The sequence below is a fragment of the Oncorhynchus tshawytscha genome, linkage group LG12 (assembly GCF_018296145.1).
Source record: "Oncorhynchus tshawytscha isolate Ot180627B linkage group LG12, Otsh_v2.0, whole genome shotgun sequence".
Lineage (NCBI taxonomy): Eukaryota > Metazoa > Chordata > Actinopteri > Salmoniformes > Salmonidae > Oncorhynchus > Oncorhynchus tshawytscha.
In genome coordinates this window covers 35,722,768-35,745,740 of record NC_056440.1, presented here as the reverse complement: position 1 = coordinate 35,745,740, position 22,973 = coordinate 35,722,768, and the positions used below count along the sequence as shown (strand labels likewise).

At 43.9% G+C, this 22,973-nt stretch overlaps 1 pseudogene; it reads right to left on the bottom strand.

The window, feature by feature from the left end:
• Positions 1-149: 149 nt before the first annotated feature.
• Positions 150-6,069, bottom strand: LOC112263067 (annotated as a pseudogene).
• Between the last annotated feature and the right edge of the window lie 16,904 nt (positions 6,070-22,973).

Here is a 22,973-nt window from a genome sequence, read left to right as displayed (position 1 = left end):
TGACTGGAACCCTCAAACAACCATCTGAGGTAGAATAAGCAGTCAGGAAGTTAACATCCTGAAACAGGTAGCCATAATAAGATTGAGTATACTTTCCATCAAAGCATTACAAGTGTATTTCCTATTTTCATAACTTATGGAAGATCAAACCTAGAGGGAAAATTTCATGGAGTCATCAAATGTCATGTTAGCTCGTTAAAATAAAACCCAAAATGCTAAGACTGGAGGTAATGTAAATTTAAAACGGCCAATTTGGTTTTACCCATGTCATACACATTGTTCAAATCTGCAGCTTTGACACTGGGGGACACCAGGTAGACGGTAAACAAGTATAAACAGACAGTTTTTTTCAAAGCAAAACAAATCATTGGGTGCATTTTCACAGACAATATATCAAGGTTGGAAGTAGATTTCTGTCAATTGCAGCAGGTGGAGAAGGTCCTTAGGACAATGTTATTGCATTTGTCTTTACTTAACGCAATCACTTTTCCCATCTCATGACATCTACAGATTTAGTCTTAGGGCTGGAAGTATTCAAGTCTCCTAGCGTTGGTCAATGTTTTGAGCAGGATCAGTTGTGGTCTTCATGGCTTTCTCCATGCGTCTGTACCAGCTCTTCACCTTGGTGTTCTCCATCATGTCATTCCAGGCCTCAAGACCCTCCATCACTCTCAGGACCCCATACACTGCCTGCAGAGAGGAGTGTCAAGGACAATCAGCAAAACACACTTTGGCTATTGTAAACAAATAGTCTCATCAGGAAATCTGCATCTTAGACAAAGTAGACAATACAAGTTCTAGAATTCTAAGAATGCTTCACATGATAGATGTGATGCTCTTACCAGGTCAGCCAGATTGGGCTGGTCTCCACCCATGAACAACTTCTTGCCAATGGCCGCCACCCACTCATTGACTGCCTTGTACAGATCCTGTCTCACATCATCCTGCAAGTTGTGTCTGCAGGATAGAGGCATTAAATTTAAACAGCTCATCACTAAGCATTATTGGCTAGTTATATACAGTGGGGCAAAAAAGTATTGTCAGCCACCAATTATGCAAGTTCTCCCACTTAAAAAGATGAGGCCTGTAATTTTCATCATAAGTACACTTCAACTATGACAGACAAAATGAGTAAAAAAAATCCAGAAAATCACATTGTAAGATTTTTAATGAATTTATTTTCAAATTATGGTGGAAAATAAGTATTTGGTCACCTACAAACAAGCAAGATTTCTGGCTCTCAGACCTGTAACTTCTTCTTTAAGAGGCTCCTCTGTCCTCCACTCATTACCTGTATTAATGGCACCTGTTTGAACTTGTTATCAGTATAAAAGACACCTGTCCACAACCTCAAACAGTCACACTCCAAACTCCACTATGGCCAAGACTGTCAAAGGACACCATAAACAAAATTGTAGACCTGCACCAGGCTGGGAAGACTGAATCTGCAATAGGTAAGCAGCTTGGTTTGAAGAAATCAACTGTGGGAGCAATTATTAGGAAATGGAAGACATACAAGACCACTGATAATCTCCCTCAATCTGGGGCTCCATGCAAGATCTCACCCCTTGGGTTCAAAATGATCACAAGAACAGTGAGCAAAAATCCCAGAACCACACGGTGGGACCTAGTGAATGATCTGCAGAGAGCTGGGACCAAATTAACAAAGCCTACCATCAGCAAAGGCATTGAAGATGAAACGTGGCTGGGTCTTTCAGCATGACAATGATCCCAAACACACCGCCCGGGCAACGAAGGAGTGGCTTCGTAAGAAGGATTTCAAGGTCCTGGAGTGGAGACGCCATAGAAAATCTTTGGAGGGAGTTAAAAGTCCATGTTGCCCAGCAACAGCCCCAAAACATCACTGCTCTATAGGAGATCTGCATGGAGGAATGGGCCAAAATACCAGCAACAGTGTGTGTAAACCTTGTGAAGACTTACAGAAACGTTTGACCCCTGTCATTGCCAACAAAGGGTGTATAACAAAGTATTGAGAAACTTTTATTATTGACCAAATACTTATTTTCCACCTGGCGCAGTGGTTAAAGGCGCTGTACTGCAGCGCCAGCGACTCCTGTGGCGGGCCGAGCGCAGTGCGCGCTAACCAAGGTTGCCAGGTGCACGGTGTTTCCTCCGACACATTGGTGCGTCTGGCTTCCGGGTTGGATGCGCGCTGTGTTAAAGAAGCAGTGCGGCTTGGTTGGGTTGTGTATCGGAGGACGCATGACTTTCAACCTTCGTCTCTCCCGAGCCCGTATGGGAGTTGTAGCGATGAGACAAGCTAGTAGCTACTAAAAGCAATTGGATACCATGAAATTGGGGAGAAAATGGGGTTAAAAAAAATAAAAAATAAATCCTACAATGTGATTCTCTGGATTTTTTTTTTCATTTTGTCTGTCATAGTTGATTGAAGTGTTGAAAATTACAGGCCTCATCTTTTTAAGTGGGAGAACTTGCACAATTGGAGGCTGACAAATTACTTTTTTGCCCCACTGTATCAGACAACCACACAAAATGTTTTGTCACCCACATACTTTTCAATATTTTTGAGATGACAGACATGGCAGCTGCTCCAACATACTTTGCAAAGAAGTGCCAAACTTGCCCTCACGGACAACATAGTCAAAGGAGGCCAGGGCCTCTCCAGTCGACCGGTACACGTTGGGCGAGATCAGGTGAACCAGCCAATCATCTGCCCACTTATGCCATTTGATCTCCTCTCTGAAGATGGACAGTGAAGAGAAAGGGACATTTAAGCCTAGATGATGCTTGACAGAATCTATCAAGAGTAGTGATGCACAGTAGGTCTTTAGAGAGGTTTGGACAAATACATTCATTTTCATTAATAACATTGAGAATTGTCATTATGGGCAGCAGTAATTTGGCATCCAATGTGTTCACCTACTTTCTGGAGTCTTTCTCTTTGTACATCATCTGACCTTCAGCTTCATTCACCATTACTTGTTGTTGAACTCTGTCACCTCCTTCCCCTTCTCATTGACCGCTTTCATCTCTGGGTAACAGTGCAGAATCTCTGAGATGGTTTTATCTCTGGAGGAAGAGAGAGAATTCAGAATGCTTAGTTATCATGATCAAGAAGGACCACTTTAAAAAAAAAAAAAAAAAAAAAAAAAAAACTAGAACACTTCTCAGGAGGTAGCTATTTACTTGCTCACCAACTGTGTCTTCAAAGCGCTGATTATTACTGAGGAATCGTTCAGTTGCTGATAGGTCAAGAGCACAGAAGGAGAGCCATCACATGACAAGTTTTCCATCATCCCATAGACACCTGTAACTAATACCAAGCCTAGCCATCAGATCCAACCCACTTGCTTACAGGTGCACTATGGTCGGACAGGCGACCTGTGTAGATTAAGACACTAGAGCCGGTGCGAGATATGTACTCCGAATTGTCCCATTACAGTACCTTGCGAAAGTATTCGGCCCCCTTGAACTTTGCGACCTTTTGCCACATTTCAGGCTTCAAACATAAAGATATAAAACTGTATTTTTTTGTGAAGAATCAACAACAAGTGGGACACAATCATGAAGTGGAACGAAATTTATTGGATATTTCAAACTTTTTTAACAAATCAAAAACTGAAAAATTGGGTGTGCAAAATTATTCAGCCCCCTTAAGTTAATACTTTGTAGCGCCACCTTTTGCTGCGATTACAGCTGTAAGTCGCTTGGGGTATGTCTCTATCAGTTTTGCACATCGAGAGACTGAAATTTTTTCCCATTCCTCCTTACAAAACAGCTCGAGCTCAGTGAGGTTGGATGGAGAGCATTTGTGAACAGCAGTTTTCAGTTCTTTCCACAGATTCTCGATTGGATTCAGGTCTGGACTTTGACTTGGCCATTCTAACACCTGGATATGTTTATTTTTGAACCATTCCATTGTAGATTTTGCTTTATGTTTTGGATCATTGTCTTGTTGGAAAACAAATCTCCGTCCCAGTCTCAGGTCTTTTGCAGACTCCATCAGGTTCTCTACCAGAATGGTCCTGTATTTGGCTCCATCCATCTTCCCATCATTTTTAACCATCTTCCCTGTCCCTGCTGAAGAAAAGCAGGCCCAAACCATGATGCTGCCACCACCATGTTTGACAGTGGGGATGGTGTGTTCAGGGTGATAAGCTGTGTTGCTTTTACGCCAAACATAACGTTTTGCATTGTTGCCAAAAAGTTCAATTTTGGTTTCATCTGACCAGAGCACCTTCTTCCACATGTTTGGTGTGTCTCCCAGGTGGCTTGTGGCAAACTTTAAACAACACTTTTTATGGATATCTTTAGGAAATGGCTTTCTTCTTGCCACTATTCCATAAAGGACAGATTTGTGCAATATACGACTGATTGTTGTCCTATGGACAGAGTCTCCCACCTCAGCTGTAGATCTCTGCAGTTCATCCAGAGTGATCATGGGCCTCTTGGCTGCATCTCTGATCAGTCTTCTCCTTGTATGAGCTGTAAGTTTAGAGGGACGGCCAGGTCTTGGTAGATTTGCAGTGGTCTGATACTCCTTCCATTTCAATATTATCGCTTGCACAGTGCTCCTTGGGATGTTTAAAGCTTGGGAAATCTTTTTGTATCCAAATCCGGCTTTAAACTTCTTCACAACAGTATCTCGGACCTGCCTGGTGTGTTCCTTGTTCTTCATGATGCTCTCTGCGCTTTTAACGGACCTCTGAGACTATCACAGTGCAGGTGCATTTATACTGAGACTTGATTACACACAGGTGGATTGTATTTATCATCATTAGTAATTTATGTCAACATTGGATCATTCAGAGATCCTCACTGAACTTCTGGAGAGAGTTTGCTGCACTGAAAGTAAAGGGGCTGAATAATTTTGCACACCCAATTTTTAAGTTTTTAATTTGTTAAAATGTTTTGAAATATCCAATAAATGTCGTTCCACTTCATGATTGTGTCCCACTTGTTGTTGATTCTTCACAAAAAAATACAGTTTTATATCTTTATGTTTGAAGCCTGAAATGTGGCAAAAGGTCGCAAAGTTCAAGGGGGCCGAATACTTTCGCAAGGCACTGTATCCCCACTGTTACACAGAAGACTGAGCAACTGCTAAAAAACTAGCAGTCGTCCAATCTTCTCTTTGTAACAGTTAGGCTAATGGGACTATTCGGAGAACACACTTCTTATCCCTGGAATGAGGTACGTTTTCCAAGCCAAATATATACAGGAAGCCTGTCTGACCCTAGTGCAGCTGTAAATAAGCGGGTCGGATCTGCTAGCTAATACCAAGCCATGCAGAGTGACTCTGTCCCCCCTTACCACATCATTGTTCACCATTAGGATTGGCATTTTTCTGTAAATTGACCACTTGATTTCCTTCCTCATGACAGGGTTGACCTCCACAATCTCATATGGAAGCCGATGGTAGTCCAGAAGAGCTTGCACTTTACTGCAGAACGTGCAGGTCTTGTACTGGTACAGGGTCAACTTCAGGCCACCATCAGAATAAGCCTGTGGAAGACATACAAGTCAGAAACATTTTATGAACTGCAAAAATATTTTAAAAGGCCAAATTTGGTTGAACGTGGATGTAACATTGGGCAAACTACATGACAAAAGTACACCAGCCAGTAGTTCCGAATGTGGCGATGCGTTCCATCTGATTTATTAGGCAAACCACAGACAGGTTGTCAGCTGAGACAATCCACCTGACATGCTTTGCTTCAGGTAGACTATATGGACATCAATGAAAATACATTTCATAGCTAATATTATTGCCTATTACCTTGGCATCTTCTTCTTCAGCAAGGTGATGTTGGACAGACAACTGTATTGTGTTATACAAGCTAAGTCCCCCTCCAAGCAGGAATGTACACCCCAAGGACACCACCTCCGCGCAGAGGGGTGAAGGGCAGTTTGGATCGGAATCCTGAACCGCCCGTTCCGTGTGCCCTGCTTGATCTATGCAGCGAGACCCTTGGAACCAGAGAGGCAATATTCCCTGCAAGACATGCTGGAGACTCCAAAATGTGCCAGCCGATCTTACCCACAGTTCTCGCGCAGGAAGCTGCCATCTTGATTTTACATAAATTCCCACAATGCAGTGCGTAGGGACCTGTTCAAGAACATAGTATCGATTTGCGATTTGGTGGGGTGTTGGGGTGTTCAAGAGCATCAATGTTTTAGAAGCTTAAGGTCGGGCATTCTGTAAAAAAAAAATGTCTGGCTGCTACCTAAGAGCCGGACAGAAGGCAGAAAATAGATATTTGACGTCGGTAGGCCAGTTGTTATTTTTTTGCCAGTCTCAGTGCACAGCTGTAAATCATTTCCTAACATAAGATAAATGGACAGAATAAATCACTGCGTGATGTTGCTATGTACACCAAAGCAAAATGATAGGATCAGGCATTATATGACCTGTCATTTGTATTTTTTATTTGTTTATTTAACTTCACTTGTATGACTATTTTTGGGGAATGAAGATAGAGGATGAAGCTAGAAATTAAATGCACGAATGCTGCAATTTTACTGTGTAGTTTAGACTAATAGCTGAATAGACGAGTACAGTAACTGTTGTCCTACTACAGTACATGTCATCTCAAGGTGGTGCTGGACTCACCACATTTCCACAAGGATAAACATACACGCTGATTTGATGCACGAGCATCACTGTGGATAATATCGTTATCAAAATGCTGGATGCTGGTGCAGAAGAAAAGAGAATATATCCTGAACATGCACGAGAAGAGATGTTAAGGTCATGAATCTGAGAGGATGATAATGCTGGAAAAACAGCTACAGTTACCTGGGAAACATGTAGTATGTGAGATGCACCTGTCCTGTCACTCTTTTGTAGTGTTGCATAGACCCACAGAATAAATAATACACCATCATGTTATTATATTATATTTTACTTTGGTAGATTATTTTAACCTGAAACCTCACTGGATGAACCCCTGACCTAAATGCATGTGAATAGTAATTTGTCAGCATGCCCATAACCCCCAATATGTTTATGACTTTCTTGGATGTGTGGATAATTCTCCCAATGGTCTACTACGCTGAAGCTGAAACATCATCCCCTCATCATCATTGAATGAGCAAACATCATTATCACATCCATCATTGGAACTGCATCTATTAGTCAGTATCCTTGGATATGGTTTGAATGTGATACACACACACTCTCATTTTTTCTCTCTCTCGCTCGCTCACACACACACACATATACATGTAAATCCATGCACGTGTGCGCATACACAAGCATTCACACACATACACATACACTCATGCATGCACATACAAGCACACGTTTCTGCTTAAAAGATGAAGGGCATGGCGCTGAATATTTAAGTCTCTGTATGTTGTTTCTGGACAGGCTGTGCATTGATAAGAATGATCAATAAACACAATGATATTCTTGGCAAGGAAGTGAAGCTTTCTAGGAAATATGCTTTTTGGATCAGGCCCACTGGCCTTCAGCATCAGAGGGAGGGGGACCTCCCATTGTTAAACACCAAAGTCAGCTCTTGAGCTATCAACAGAGCAATGAAAGCCTACCCCAAAAACAACAAACTCGCTCAAACAGCCGTTAAAATGGGCTTGATCTATATCTTTTCCCCTCTGGCCTTTAATCATCAGAATAAGTTGCAATGTGAGATAACTTACAATATGATGCTTTTGTATGTAACCTTATCTTGCAGGTTGTCATTGTGCCAATGCTATAAAGCAGAGGGGGCTGGTGGGACGAGCTCTGGGAGGACCGGCTCATTGTAATAGCTGGAATGGAATCTTTGGAATGGTACCAGGCACACCAAACACATGTCTGACTCTGTTCAGTTGATTCCATTCCAGCCATTACAATGAGCCCATCTTACTATAGCCCCTCCCAACAGCCTTCTCTGGTATAAAGTCTATACCATTAATACTGTAGAAGCCATTTCAGCCTACTTTTGTGGTTGTTGTCCATTTGTGTATTCCACAAAATTTGTACACTAGAGGGCACTATGTGTTGGATCATTGGTCACAGGTCACATATATATTGGCGCACAGGTGACCAGGAAGTAGGGATGAACAGGTATGGAGAGCATACAGTTCTCACTGTTGACACTATGGAACTAAGATTAGCCTACGTACCTGTAATACAACCTGGTCTCCGGGCAATTTGGCTGCAGAAACCAGGCGGGGTAATAACATCTGCCTGTATGGAATTATTGTTATTTTATCTTTGCTGATAAATGAGCAAAAGACTGTTGCCAATTTCCACTGCTCCAGAGTCCAATGGTGGCAAGCTTTACACCACTCCAGTCGACACTAGGCATTGCGCTTGGTGATCTTAGGCTTGTGTGCGGCGCTTTACAGGCTTCAGCAATCGGCGGTCTCGTTCTCTGATCTAGTGTGGCCTACAACTTTGTGGCTGAGCTGTTGTTGCTCCTTGATGTTTCCAGTTCACAATAACATCACTTACAGTTGACCGTGGCAGTTCTTCTAGGGCAGAAATTTGACGAACTATAACTAGTTGGAAATGTGGCATCCTATGACGGTGCCACGTTGAAAGTCACTGAGTTATTCAGTAATGGGCCTGTCAGCAACAGTTGTGGCTGAAATAACTAATTAAAAATTTGATGTAATAAATGTATCACTAGCCACTTTAAACAATGCCACTTTATATAATACCCTACATCACTCATCTCATATGTATATACTGTACTATCTACTGCATCTTGCCTATGCCGTTTGGCCATCACTCATCCATATATTCATATGTACATATTCTTACTCATTCCTTTACACTTGTGTGTATAGGGTAGTTGTTGTGAAATTGTTTGATTACTTGTTAGATATTACGGCATGGTTGGAACTGGAAGCACAAGCATTTCGCTACACTCGCATTAACATCTGCTAACCATGTGTATGTGACAAATACAATTTGATTTGATTTAACTGAATCCACTAATTTGAAGGGGTGTCCATATACTTTTGTATATATAGTGTATGTTTGATACATACAGTATATATGCATATATGGGCATATACAATATATTCGGAAAGTATTCAGACACCATTCCCTTTTTTCAAATTGTGTTACGTTACAGCCTTATTCTAAAATGGATTTTTTTTAAATTCCCTCATCAATCAATGCACAATACCCCATAATGACAAAGCAAAAACAGGTTTTTATGAAAGTTTGCAAATTTATTTTAAAAAACAAAAAAACAGAAATACCTTATTTACATAAGTATTCAGACCCTTTGCTATGAGATTCGAAATGTATCTCAGGTGCATCCTGTTTCCATTGATAATTCTTCAAATGTTTCTACAAGTTGTGAATCAGAGGGTGATGCCTCTGGAAGTTATACACTGATTGAGTAGGTGAAGTTATGGAGATTGTACTCCTATAAGACTAGAGAGATGGTTAGAGAGACAGGTCCTCAGTTTAGGGTTCTTTAATGTTGATTGGAGATTAACAATGTTTGCAATTCTGTGCCATGTCAATCAGCTGTGATTATCCAATTAACTGTTTATCCATACAAGATGTGGTCTTACTTACAGTTTTGGTGTTCATGCACAGTGATGAATAAATTGGTCAGAAAGGAAATAATGTCCAAAACTGAGATTTGTGTTCACAGCAGTAGGTGGCGAGCTGCACTTGGTAATGAACTAAACACTCTGCCAGTTTGTAATAGCAGTGATGTCATTACTGAGTTCTTAAAGGGACAGGCTTTCTTACACAGCCGCCCCAAATTTCTGCTACGACATTCTAACCAGATGGATAGTCTGTTCTAGGTGACAGGTTTTTCTGCATCATAATCGAGGATGGCTGGGAGCTGCACCATCCGGGCCACTGGTCGTAGGTAAGTCCGACCCTTGACCTGGATAGCAGCAGTCCAAATACTTCCATCAGCTCCGGGGTAAGTATGACTCACCTTCCCGACAGGTCAGAGAGCTCGAGGGAGCTGAGGATCGAGGATGAGAACCACTTGATCCACAGTTAGTTCTCTCCCATCCTTCCTCCACTTCTATCTTTCTTGTAGACTTTGCAAGTAATACCGAACGAACTGGGACCAAAAGAAATTGGCAAGGACATGGCTATGCCTTCAGCAGCGTTTCCCTAGGATGTTACTGGAGTCATACAAAATCTGAGGAGGAGATGCGTTGTAGCGTCCCATTAGTAGGAGGCTCATGTGATGGGATCTGGGTCCGTGATATCGGAGGAGAGGTACCCAAGGGGTTTTGCATTTAAGATTCCCTCCACTTCGGTAAGCACAGTGCGGAGCACGGTTTCAGTGTTGGTCTGTTCCTTGAGTATGACAATCTTCACTGAGTTCACCTCTCTTTCCCACGTTCCAACAAAGTGAGGGCTTGGCGGGTTTAACTGGAATGTTATCCTTTGTTCGGCCAACTGTTCCTTCAGGTGGGGGGCCATCACTTTGAAGGCGGGTGCATTGGGTGCAGCGGCTGCTCAATGCATTTGTAGATGATGCCTCATCTCTTTTCGTTGTGACGTCCGATATCTATTTTCAATGGTCCGAAAACAATTCACTCCGGTAGAGTAAAAGGGTGGCTTGTACAGTTGCAGATGAGCAGAAGGTAAGTTCGCCATCTTTGGAACTTCAGGTTTGGCAATCAATCTTTGCCATTGCAAACAGGTGTTCTGAAACTTCCGGATGGCTTCCCTTCCCCGCAGAATCCAGTATCTATGACTCTGTTTTGCCAGAACCCTCTCTGGGCCGGGATGGAGGAGAGTCTCGTCGAAATCTTGAAGCAAGATTTAGCTTGGTAGCTTGGTCAGCGGATGATTTGGATCCAAGACGATGGGGTGCATAGAATCCATGTCCAGGTGCTCTGCTCTTCGCAGTCTAAAGCCAACTCTAAGGAGTCCCGGATCCTTATCATACTCAGGAGACAAGGGACCCAGACGACTGTTAGAAGGTATAGACCGGTTTGACATGATGGCCTGGACCGAGTGATGTGATCCGCTCTGTGGTTCGCGGTATCCACATGCCTCCAGTTGACTACATCCGTAAGGTTCTGAATCTCTGTAACTCGAGTTCCTACAAAGACCTTGTATCTACAAGATTCTGACTTGAGCCAATGAAGGACTGTGGTGGAATTGGACCAGAGGATCACTTGTCCGATGGGCAGAGTGAGTTCTGCTTGGAGGACACTGACCAGCTGAGCTCCAGTGAATGCAGAACTCAACTCCAAGCGTGGCATCAACAGCTGCTTCTTTGGCGCAATGCGAGACCTGGCCAGAACGAAGTAAACGTTTACCTGCTTCTGGTCATCCACAGTCCACATGTAGGCAACATAGCCATATGCTCTCTCTGACGCATCACCGAATATGCGCAGATCTCTGGTCGACTGTCAGCATATGGTGGTGCGTAAGTTCTGGGGAGTTCCATCTGGACAAGGTCAGGAATGTCTTGTTCCCAGACAAGCCATCTGTCCAGCAGCCTCTGAGGCTGAATGGGGTCATTCCAAGCTATCCCTTCTTTCCACAGGTCCTGGACGAGTACATTGGCTTGGGTTGTGAAAGGCGTGATTTAGCCTAGTGGGTTGTATTGAAGGTTGAGCATGCTGTAGATATTCCTCATTGTAGGTTTGGAGCGCTCCACAGTGCTGTGCTTATCCCAAGGAGCCTCTGAGGCAGTTCCAACATAGCCACAGGGTTGGTTCCTGGAGATCCGTGCTACTTTGTGAAAGCCACAGTTTGCTGCTTTCCGATCTGGCCTCGGGTGGTAGGTGCTTGATGACAGTTGGTACATTGCTAGCCCACTGTCGTATCTCAAAGCCTCCCGTATGGAGCCACTGCCACAGTCCATTAGCAAGGTTTCTTGCTTCATCGGCAGAGGGGATACTTTGAAGGCAGTTGTCCACGTAAAACTTCACAAGCTCTTCATTAGCTCCTATGTTGTCCTGAACATGTTGCTGCAGAGCGTAGATGGCGCAACAGGGACTACAAGTCGTGCTGAATGGCAAGACCTGCCACTCATAGATGCTCGGTTCTTCAGTTCTATGCATGTTCTGCCAGATGAAGAGTAGCACCGGTTTGTCAACTGGTAAGAGGCGAATCTGAGGAAACATGCCTTTGATGTCACCACTTACAGCTATGGCATGTTGACGGACTCTGAGGAGGCCCCGAGCAGGGATGGTCCCAATGTTGGTCCAGGGAACAGGTCATTGAGCGACTGTCCTTTATGCTGGAACGAACAGTTAAACACAATCCTATCCTTTCCATTGTGATGCATAATATGGTGGGGTATAAACCAGGACTCAGCAGATTGTTCAGCTACCTCGGGTGGCACCAGTGACACGTAACCTGCCCTCTGCAGCTTCTTGATCTTTTGGCAGTACACCTTGGGTCTTTGGAGGCTTGGCAGTACAGCTTCCTTTGGAGCATGGAAAGTTGCATCATTGACTCAATGAAGCAAGGGTGTAGCATAGAGCTGACGCCATCAACCTCTATTCTAGAGGTGGACGTCTGGAGAAGGGTCATGGCTTGCTGGTCTTGTTTCGAGCAAGTTGCCAGCTTCTCACTCACATAGGGAAGGGTATTGATCTGCCAAAGTTACTCCACATTTCTGAAGTGCTCGGCAGAAGGCGAGACGGTGGTTGTGAACAGGCACTGTTCAGCTGGTGCTGTGTGTAGTAGGGACCAGCCGAGTTCGGTGTGGATGGCAATGGCTTCACCAGGTGGGCCTGTACACACTGGCTGTATGGGTATCAGGAGGTGAGGCATGTCTGAACCTTTCAGCAGCAGAGGTTGAGCTTGGTCCACCGGTTTCAAAGGCAGCTTACAGAGGTGGTCATATTGCTTTTGGAGAGCTGCTACTGGGCAGGAATGTGTCCGGAAAGGCCTAGGTTGTCTGCGGTGAATGCCTTACATATCTGATAGTACTCGAAAGGTTTGTGCAAGGGAGGACACATCAAAGGTCACTGAGGCACCTTGCAGTTGCACAACATCTTGTCGAACTGTCCTGAGGGTGAGGTTCTCAGGCTCAGAATTGAGGTTTAGTTTTTGAACATCCTGTGGCAGGATGATGCTACGCTATGAGCCATCGTCGAGCATGGCGTATGTCTCCAGGGCTCGGTCTCCATTGTGAAGTAAGACCTTCAAGACCTGCAGCGTTACTTTAGCCGATCAGTTCGGTCTGTCCAGATACACCTTGGTCGTAGGGACACACATTTCTGGTTTTCCTCTATGGTATCATGAAGTATTGTTAGGTGCTGCTCTTTACATGTCTTGCAAGGTCGTCTGAGGGTGCAAGCATCAGCTTTGTGGGATCATCCTCATTTCCAACACCTCTTTCCATCCTTTATCCACTTGACGACCTGTCCTGTGTTCAGCTTCTTGAATTCTTCACATGAGTTGAGAAAGTGTTCTTTATTGTCACAGTAGGGACAGTATGGCTTGGGGTTGGGATCTTCACTTGTGTTGAAAAGGATTGAACCAGATTTCTTCTTCTGTCTCGTTAATGCATGTTGGTCTTTCTTGAATGGGTTAGGCATATCACATTGATAGAGGGCTCTGGCTCTGCTTGATATGTGCTTAGCCTGGGACTGTAACCAGACTGCCAAGTCATGCAAGGTGAACGTCTGGTCAGTGCCGGTCCTAAGGATGCTGCGTTCGAAGCAGTACTCAACGAATTCATCCCGGTAGCTCTGTGGCATCTTTCTCAAGAGCCAGTCAACATGGGATCCACATCTGAGGTCAAAGCCGTTCTGCCACTCAAGGGTGCTGAGCATGCCTACCAGTGAGTGGATAGAAAGGGCAAAGGTGTCAAAGGCTTCTGCATCTCCAAACTTGATGGCTGGGAAGTTTAGGATGGTGGCTAGCTCACACTGGACGAGTGGCGGGGATGACTGTACTTGTCTCAGGTCATGCATGTAGGCCTTAGCGAGCTGGACTTGCACTCTGTAGTTTCAGGTGGGCCAGGAGCACTTGATACTTATACCGCTCATTTAGGTGCCTGTGACTGCTCATCAGGTCATCTAGGGCCATCTTGAGGAGGGCAAAGTCACTCTCTCTATCGCTCTGAAAGTAGGGCAATGACGGCTTCGGCATGCCATATGATGAGGCAATCAGCTGATCCGTGCCAGGTGGCGGAGCAGGCTCCGGGTAGGGTGCCATCTGTCCTGGGGCAGGATATGGTGCTGGATTGGGATAGGGCACACCTAAACTTGGATGGAAGCCTGGCACTGCTGGAACTGGATAAGCTTTGTACCGCAGATAAGTAGGGTTCACCTGGAACAAGGTATGGTGTAAATCCTGGTGCAGGATGTGGCGCAGCGGATGCTGGTCCAGGGTATGGAGCAGGTGCTGAAGGTGCTGTTCCTGGGTACGGAACCACGGGAGCTGGAGCTGGGTTCAGAGCCACAGGAGCTGGAGCTGGGTGCAGAGCCACTGGAGCTGGAGCTGGGTGCCGAACTACAGGAGCTGAAGCTGGGTGCGGAACCGCGGGAGTTGGAGCAGGGTGTGGAACTGCGGGAGCTGGAGCAGGGTGCGGAACCGCTGGAGCTGGACAGGGTGCGGAGCCGCGGGAGCTGGAGCAGAGGGGGGGAACCATGGGAGATGGAGCAAGGTGCTGGACCACGGGAGCTGGAGCAAGGTGCGCGACCACGGGAGCTGGAGGAAGGTGCGCAACCACGGGAGCTGGAACAGGGTGCAGAACCATGGGAGCAGAAGCAGGGTGCGGAACCACGGGAGCTGGAGCAGAGGGGGAGAACCATGGGAGCTGTAGCAGGGGGGGACCACGGGAGCTGGAGCAGGGCGTGGAACCATGGAAGATGTGTTTGGAACCACAGGAGCTGTAGCTGCATGCGGAACCATGGGAGCTGCTGATGAGTGCCTCGGGTAGGCAGGGAGAAGATGGTGTGAATCTTCATAGGCTCCGCCTCTTTCTCCTAGGTTGACATGTTGTGGCTGTGTCTGTGGGATAGATGCAAAGCTGTCACATGATTCATCAGACGGTGCTAGTGAGGGGCTCCTCTGCTCTGAATGAGTCATCTGGGTTCTGGCTACAACACCTTAATATCTTTCTTTTAATTTTTGAACTAGGTAGGCCAGTTGAGAACAAGTTCTCATTTACAACTGCGATCAGTACAAGATAAAACAAAACAGTGCAACAAAAACAACAACACAGAGTTACACATTAACAAACCATAAACAGACCTTTAATGTTTTAAGAAAGGATATGACAAGCTTGGCTAGCTCTAGCTCAGTGGTTCCCAAACTTTTAATAGGTCCGTACTCCTTCAAACATTCAACCTCCAGCTGCACACCCCCTCTAGCACCAGGGTCAGCGCACTCTCAAATGTTGTTTTTTGCCATCATTGTAAGCCTGCCACACACAAACTATATGATACATTTATTCAACATAAGAATGAGTGTGAGTTTTTGTCACAACCCGGCTCTTGGGAAGTGACAAAGGGCTCTTATAGGACCAGGGCATAAATAATAATATAATAATAATGTCACGTTCTGACCCTTATTTCCTTTGTTTTGTATTTATTTAGTATGGTCAGGGCGTGAGTTGGTGTGGGCAGTCTATGTTTGTTTTTCTATGATTTGGGGATTTGTATGTTTCGGGCTAGTATGGTTCTCAATCAGAGGCAGGTGTCATTAGTTGTCTCTGATTGAGAATCATACTTAGGTAGCCTGGGTTTCACTGTTTGTTTGTGGGTGATTGTCTATGTTTATTGCTTGTGTCATCACAGTTCTCATTTCGCGTCACGGTCGTTATTTGTTTATTGTTTTGTTCAGTGTTTTCTTTATTAAATTTCATCATGAACACATACCACGCCGCATTTTGGTCCTCCGATCCTTCTCGCCTCTCCTCTTCAGACGAAGAGGAGGACGCCCGTGACAAATAATCAATAATTTAGCTCTTTATTTAGCCATCTTACATATAAGACATTATTTGTTTATCAGAAATTGGGAATAACTCACCACAGGTTAATGAGAAGGGTGTGCTTGAAAGGATGCACATAACTCTGCTATGTTGGGTTGTATTGGAGAGAGTCTCAGTATTAAATAATTTTCCACACAGTCTGTGCCTGTATTAGTTTTCATGCTAGTGAGGGCCGGGAATCCACTCTCACATACAGTTGAAGTCGGAAGTTTACATATACCTTAGTCAAATACATTTAAACTCAGTTTTCACAATTCCTGACATTTAATCCTAGTAAAAATTCCCTGTCTTAGGTCAGTTAGGATCACCAATTTATTTTAAGAACTTGAAATGTCAGAATAATAGTAGAGAGAATGATTTATTTAAGCTTTTCTTTATTTCATCACATTCCCAGTGGATCAGAAGTTTACATACACTCAATTAGTATTTGGTAGCATTGCCTTTAAATTGTTTAAATTGGGTCAAAAGTTTTGGGTAGCTTTCCACAAGCTTCCCACAATAAGTTGAGTGAATGTTGTCCCATTCCTCTTGACAGAGCTTGTATAACTGAGTCAGGTTTGTAGGCCTCCTTGCTCGCACACACCTTTTCAGTTCTGCCCACAAATGTTCTATAGGATTGGGGTCAGGGCTTTGTGATGGCCACTCCAATACCTTGACTTTGATGTTCTTAAGCCATTTTGCCGCAACTTTGGAAGTATGCTTGGGGTCATTGTCCATTTGGAAGACCCATTTGCGGCTAAGCTTTAACTTCTTGACTGATGTCTTGAGATGTTGCTTCAATATATCCACATCATTTTCCTTCCACATGATGCCAACTATTTTGTGAAGTGCACCAGTCCCTCCTGCAGCAAAGCACCCCAACAACATGATGCTGCCACCCCCGTGCTTCACAGTTGGGATGGTATTCTTCAGCTTGCAAACCTCCTCCTTTTTCCTCCTAACGTAACAATGGTCATTATGGCCAAACAGTTCTATTAATGATTCATCAGACCAGAGGGCATTTCTCCAAAAAGTACGATCTTTGTCCCCTTGTGCAGTTGCAAACCGTAGTATGGCATTTTTATGGCGGTTTTGGAGCAGTGGCTTCTTCCTTGCTGAGCGGCCTTTCAGGTTATGTCGATATAGGACACGTTTTACTGTGGATATAGATACTTTTGTACCTGTTTCCTCCAGCATCTTCACAAGGTCCTTTGCTGTTGTTCTGGGATTGTTTGACACTTTTCTCACCAAAGTACGTTCATCTCTAGGAGAAAACGCATCTAGTTCCTGAGCGGTATGACGGCTGCGTGGTCCCATGGTGTTTATACTTGTGTACTATTGTTTGTACAGATGAACGTGGTACTTTCAGGCATTTGGAAATTGCTCCCAAGGATTAACCAGACTTGTGGAGGTCTACAATTTTTTTTCCTGAGGTCTTGGCTGATTTTCTTTTGATTTTCCAATGATGTCAAGCAAAGAGATTTTCCCATGATGTCAATTAGCCTATCAGAAGCCATGACATCATTTTCAGGAGTTTTCCAAGCTGTTTAAAGGCAAAGTCAACTTAGTGTATGAAAACTTCTGACCCACTGGAATTACAGTGAATACAGTGAATTATAAGGGAAATAATCTCTGTAAACAATTGGTGGAAAAATTACTTGTGTCATGCACAAAGTAGATGTCCTAACCGACTTTCCATAACTATAGTTTGTTAACAAGAAATTTGTGGAGTGGTTAAAAAACAAGTTTTAATGACTCCAACCTAAGTGTATGTAAACTTCCGACTTCAACTGTAGGTACATGGTTGCAAAAGGCATCAGTGTCTTAACAGCTCGATTTTCCAAGGCAGGCTACTCTGGGTACAGCCCTATCCAGAAATCTGGCAGCGGCTTCTGATTAAATTCAATTTTCACAGAACCGCTTGTTGCAATTTTCTTGTTCAGATATCGGTAAGTGGACTGGTAAGTGGACTGGAGGCAGGGCATGAAAGGGATAATGAATCCAGTTGTTTGTGTCGTCCATTTCGGGAAAGTACCTGCGTAATTGCGCACCCAGCTCACTCAGGTGCTTCACCATATCACATTTCACATTGTCCGTAAGCTGGAGTTCATTTGCACACAAACAATCATAGAATGACAGAAAGACCTGTGTGTTGTCCTTGTTAATGCAGACAGAGAAGAGCTCCAACTTCTTAATCACAGCCTCAATGTTGTCCCTCACATTGAATATAGTTGCAGAGTCCCTGTAATCCTAGATTCAGATCATTCAGGCGAGAAAAAACATCACCCAGATAGGCCAGTCATGTGAGAAACTCATCATCATACAAGCGGTCAGACAAGTGAAAATGATGGTCAATAAAGAAAACTTTAAGCTCGTCTCTCAATTAAAAAAAACGTGTCAATACTTTGCCCCTTGATAACCAGCGCACTTCTCTATGTTGTAAAAGCGCTACATGGTCGCTGCCCATATCATTGCATAATGCAGAAAATACACAAGAGTTCAGGGGCCTTGCTTTAGAAAAGTTAACCATTTTCACTGTAGTGTCCAAAACGTCTTTCAAGCTTTCAGGCATTTTCCCTTGGCAGCAAGAGCCTCTCGGTGGATGCTGCTGTGTACCCAACTGGCGTCGGGAGAAACTGCTTGCATGCACATTACCACTCCACTATGTCTCTCTTTCATGGCTTTTGCGCCATCAGTACAGATATCAACACATCTTGACCACCAAAGTCCATTTGGTGTCACAAAGCTGCCCAGTACTTTAAAAATATCCTCTCCTGTTGTCCTGGTTTCCAGTGGTTTGCAGAAGAGGATGTCTTCCTTAATTGCCCCACCATAAACGTAATGGACATATACCAGGAGCTGTGCCAGGCCCGCCACATCAGTTGACTCATCCAGCTATAACGCATAGAATTCTTTGGCTTGTATGCAAAGCAGTAATTGTTTCAAAACATCTCCTGCCATGTCACTGATGCATCGTGAAACAGTGTTGTTTGATGAAGGCCTTGTCTGTGTAGTTTTTCAGTCCTTTTCCCCCAGCATTGTCCCAGCCATATCCGCGGCAGCAGGAAGAATTAAGTCCTCCATAATAGTATGGGGCTTGTCTGTCCTAGCCACTCGGTAGCTCACCATATAAGACGCTTCTAGCCCCTTCTTATTAATGGTATCTGTTGCTTTTATACATGTCTTACTACTCGAAAGTCGTCTTAATTCTAGCTCAAAACCCTCTCGTGGCTTATTTTTCAAATTGGCATGTTTTGTTTCATTTGAATTTTGGCAGTGAAACGAGGCTACTGAGTTGAGAAAAAAACATCCCGGAATTGTATAGCCCTGTTGGAAAATCTAAATGGACTGTTTGAACATGGGAATCACATTTGTATGTGGTGTACCCCCGACGGCATTGCGTGTACCCCTGGCTCACCTTGTTCACCTTTCCTGCATGGTTTGGCTTCTGAGTGTGCTGTGCATCACCCTGTCCTGCCTTTGTAACATACAGGTCCACTTCCTGTAGACAAAGACAGTCTGGCTTCCTGTCCTGGCTGTGGCTCTGAGGCATAGCCTCAGAAAGTAGGGGTGCTGAGGGTGCTGCAGTACCCCTTGATAAATAACAATAAATATATTTATCCACCAAATTAGTGAACTAGGCCTTTATTACTCCTGAATGAGCAGAGAAGAAATGCTTGACAGCAGAGCGAGGAGAAAAATACCCTCCCTGATGACAATCATTTTCCGGTTCCATGACTTGAATGGGATTTGTGCCACAAATGCTAAAACATATCATTTGGAAACAGTGCCAGCCACTGCCAGGTAAACTAAACCAAAGCGTGTATTGCTGTCCTACCTTGTCCATAGACTGATTAAAGGGTAAGGAAACCATTGTGTATTTTTTTATTTGAGTGAACTATCCCTTTAAGCACATGGCATAATGAGTAGGATTCTGTGTTTTCACACGCAGAAGTGATTGCTTTTGATAAAAATGCTTTACCTGCCTTCCCAATAAAAACTAGTTTGAAAATTCAAACACACTCAGTATACAAATCATTAAGAACACTTTCCATGACATAGACTGACCAGGTTAATCCAGGTGAAAGCTATGATCCCTTATTGATGTCACTTGTTAAATCCACATCAATCAGTGAGGATGAAGGGGAGGAGACAGGTTAAATAAGTATTATTAAGCCTTGAGACAATTGAGACATGGATTGTGTATGTGTGCCATTCAGAGAATGAATGGGCAAGACAAAACATTTAAGTACCTTTGAGCGGGGTATGGTAGTAGGTGAAGGGGCACCAATTTGTGTCAAGAACTGCAATGCTGCAGGGTATTTCATGCTCAACTTTTTCCTGTGTGTGTCAAGAATGGTCCACCAACCAAAGGACATCCAGCCACTCTTGACACAGCTGTGGGAAGCATTGGAGTCAACATGGGCCATCATCCCTGTGGAACACTTTCGACAACTTGTAGAGTCCATGCCCCAACGAATAGAGGCTGTTCTGAGGGCAGAAGGGGGGAGTGGGTGCACCTCAATATTAGGAAGGTGTTCCTAGTGTTTGGTATACTATATCCAATGTATATTTTATGGAAAATATATGTTGTATATGTTTCTGGACGATGCACAATGCTGCCTTGATGACAGCATGACCGAGTGGCATGGGTAACTGTTCCATTTGTGAAGGGTGCTCCTCCCTCAGCGCTTTTGCCCGCTCATGTCACGGTTCATAGGCCGGAGTTAGGCATTGGCCACAAGGTTTTGCTCCATGAGGGGAAAGCTTTGCCTTACAGTTTCCATGACAACTGCTCTTCTACAGTAGGCAGGCAATGTGTGTCTCTGCATCTGAAAACAGTTTTCAGTGTCTCAAACCTTATACTATTGAACATGGCACACATACTCTTTTCACTGCCCATCTATCTGTCTACCTATAGCCAATGTTAAATTGCACCACAATACTATCTGCGAATTACGACTTAGTTTACATTTCAAATCTGTCTCTTGGGTCGTTCCACCTCAAAAAGACAAGAGGATTTCAGAGTATTTCGTCACCCACCATCTCAGATTGTTCTGAAATCATTTCTGTTGTTAGAAACAGATAAGATATGCATTCCCGCAACATAATTTTGTTGAAAGACAATCTGACCACTAGAGGGTGCTGTTCCTGCTATTAGTGGGAAAAAGTGTGAAGAATCCCCCCCCCTTCCTCAATGTTAATTCAAGATTGAACCTTCAAATGATTTATAAATGTAGAGTGAAGTGTTAAAGTCAGAACAATGTATTTTCCCAAATACATATCAAAGAAAAATCATCAACAGAGCTGAGGACTACTCATATCTCATTTTATTATTTCACTTTCTTTTCCTTTAGTGCATCTTTTGCAGTGGATCTATTGCAGTGATGTATCTACATCCCAAGTGATGTTGGCGACCAGTTGCAGGGGTCGTTGCATTAATGGTGCAGATGATGCTTGGTTTTGGTACATAACATGTGTCCTTTATGTTTGGCCAAGAAAATGACCTTGCTGGATAACTTGGATGCATGAATTTCAACTTTACGTCCATGTTTTCATCATCCACAGCATCTGCAATTCCAATCCAGTACTCATCATAGCAGCAAACTATAACACAAGAACTCTGCCAGGAACCTGCAACTTCCATCACTTTGTTCCACTCTCCAAAAGCCTCATAGGTGCAAAGAGAGTTTCCAGTGTCACATATTATGCCATTAAGTTTGATATGGTCCTTGGGAAATCCATACATGAGCATACAGTGGTGGATGTGTGAGAATCTTATTTTCTAATCAGACTGATACTGTATAATGGCTGTTGGGGTGAGCTTGGTGTGGGGTGTGGGGGGTCTGTGGGTGGCTCTTGACCATTTATTTGGATTCCTCATGTCTTAATCATTGGTAGGATGAAGTTTGGTACAACTCGGATGTTAGGTACTATATTTATTGAATATTATGTGAATCCTACAAATTAATAGGGCCAATTTGGGTGCAGTCAATTAGCTTAAGATCGAATTATATTTCAACCAAATAATGTTACAGGAATGCTTCTCTTATCTGTTGCTAACTGCAGAAACCATTTCAGAACAATCTGAGATGGTGGGTGTCATGGCTTGCTGAAATGACATGGAATGACCCCCTTCTCACTTCTCTGAATGAGCATTGTACACTACATATTGATGCTTTTGAAACGTATATTTCACAACCGTGAATCCCCCTAGTGAATGATGAAACAGGACGTTAGTCATATTCCAGAATTGTACATTGTACACAAAAGTACCAAGTGTGTATGTGCGGTCTTCAGGGGAGGATTTTTTTTTTCTTCTCACAATCTTGTAAGAAATTACTTTAGGCTTTAGCCATTTGGGGTAAAAGCCGTGTGACCTACATATCATGCCTAAGATTCATTTTAGCTCTGCTGTTAGTTTGAAACCCTAGGGAGCTACTCGAGATGGTAGCTGGGGCATCAACAGAAGCAGTACTTCATGCAGGAAAATGCATGGACTGTGTACACATTGTACCTCTAATGTATGTGGCCAAACAAACACTTCTAATTTTGCCTTGACCACCGCCCACATAGCGACATCCTTTCCGCCTAGAGCAATTTCTCTTGTTTCCCCTGGATGTGTTGTTTATTTAGCACCTCTGGTTACACATAACAATGTAGCTTGGCTTCCTGTGTTAACATTCATTCCACTGCAGCACAGTCAGGGAGTGAGGCAGAGGGAGATGAGCACACCTGCTGCATTTCACATTCGGTTTTTTTCTCTCTGCCTTCTGCATACAGTACTTATTATGCAGGCTGTGGTCAGTGTGAAAGGGTGTGTGAACAACATTACAATGCTACTGAGGAAGAAAAAGCAGCCACTAATGTTGGATAAGCAGCTGAATGATGAGAGGTTCTACCTACATCTGCAGGATGAAATAGATAAAAGCAGAGAGGGCAGCAGCTGACAGCACAGACATTCCCTTGTGAGAAATACTCTGGGAGAATCGCATTTTCTCACTCCTCGCGTCCCCTCTTCTCGCCTCCTTCTCAAAACCTATTGGATGAGAAAGCCAAGGGTCCCGCCCCTCTGACCTTCTCCTCCAATGGGTTTTGAGAAGG